Source organism: Passer domesticus, chromosome 5 (assembly GCF_036417665.1).
Source record: "Passer domesticus isolate bPasDom1 chromosome 5, bPasDom1.hap1, whole genome shotgun sequence".
Classification (NCBI taxonomy): domain Eukaryota; kingdom Metazoa; phylum Chordata; class Aves; order Passeriformes; family Passeridae; genus Passer; species Passer domesticus.
In genome coordinates, this window is record NC_087478.1 from 23,577,559 (window position 1) to 23,579,229 (window position 1,671).

The window sequence follows — 1,671 nt, forward strand, 5'->3', positions numbered from 1 at the left end:
GGCCGCCGCCGGCCCGGCAGCCAATCCCGGCCCCGCCCGGCCCCGCCCGGCCCGGCCGTGAGTCAGCCCCGCCGGGGCGGGAGGTGAGGGCGCGGGGCCGGTGCTGCAGCCGGCGGGTACGGACCGCTGCAAATGCGGAGCCTCCTGAAGCTGAGAAAAGAGGAAATCCTGGGCTATAACGCGAGTGTGCCCTCGAGGCCAGGAGGGCCAGTGGTAACCTGGGCTGCATCGGGAGGAGCATGGCCAGCAGGTGCTCCTGCCCCTCTGCTCGGCCCTAGGGAGGCGGCATCTGCAGCGCTGGGCTCAGTTCTGGGCTCCTCAGCACAAGAGAGACAAAGAGCTACAGGAGAGGGTCCAGTGAGGGCCACAAAGGTTATTTGGGGTCTGGAGCATCTCTTTTATGAGGAGAGACTGCAGCAGCTGGGCCTGTTTAGTCTAGAGACCACTGCGAGGGGATCCCATGAATGCATATAAATATCTGGAAGGCGGCTGTCAGCTGGATCGTGTCAGGCTCTTCTCAGTGGTGCCCAGTGACAGAATGACGAGCAGTGGCTATAAACTAAACTACAAAATGTTTCACCTCAACGCAAGGAATAACTTAGTCACTTGGAGGATAACAGAGCACTGGAACAGGCTGCCCAGGGAGGTCGTGGAGTCTCCCTCTCTGGAGACATTCCACCGGGCCACGTTCCTGTGCCACCTTCTCTACGTGACCCAGCCTTGTCAGGGAAATTGGGCTGGATAATCCCCAGAGGTCCCTACCAACCCTGCCAATTCTGTGGTTTATTGACTTGCGGAGGAGCAGGAGGCAGCAGGGGCAAAGTTCTACCGTGGCCCGCCTGGCCGAGCCTGCTCCCGAATTCCTAGCGACTTCCTGGGCAGGGCTGTGCCCCAAGGGCTGGCTCCCAGACTCTCCCTTCCTGCCTGCCGGAGAAGAAGTTGAACTCTGATCCCAGTCTTCAAACACGTATGCAGTCTTCAGTCCGGGGATGGAACTGATAATATAAATTGTATTTTACCTATAATGTATGCGTAATGCAAAATGACAAAAAATTGAAGCATTTGCAAGACTGAATACTTCCATAAATATTTTAATGTTTCATATTTCTTTTATATTTGGAAAAAGTAACAAGCATTCATACAGACTTTATAGCTACCCTAGGAAGTGATGGTGAAAATTTTGTTAGATTTTTTTTTTCATTCATTTGCAGAATCTAGTTACCAGCTTTTCTCAAGTAGATCTTGGGTAATTTTGTTTCTTCCCCAGAGGCCAGAGATACTTATATTTCAGCATTTAATTTTTTTTGTCTGACACCACTTGTTGAAAGATGTTTGCAACAAAGCAAAAATGTTTTTGTTTGTTTGTTGTCTGTTAGCAAATAAAAGCAAAACTGACTTTTCTGCTAGGACTGGCATCGTGGTGTATGGCATGGGCCAACAGCTCCTGTAGGTAAATCTGTGCAGCAGATCTTGACCAAGAAGTTCAATAAAAACTAAGAGAGGGTGGGGTCAAGCTGTATCATTAGAAAAGAAAAAAGACAGAACACAGTTTACCAAGTAATGCTGCTGTATTTAGAAGTGAACAATAGGAACTGTTGCATGTATTTTGTTTGGTTGGGTTTGACATTTTGGTTTTCATTTCTGGTTCTCACTCTGTTTTGTTTGGTTTAG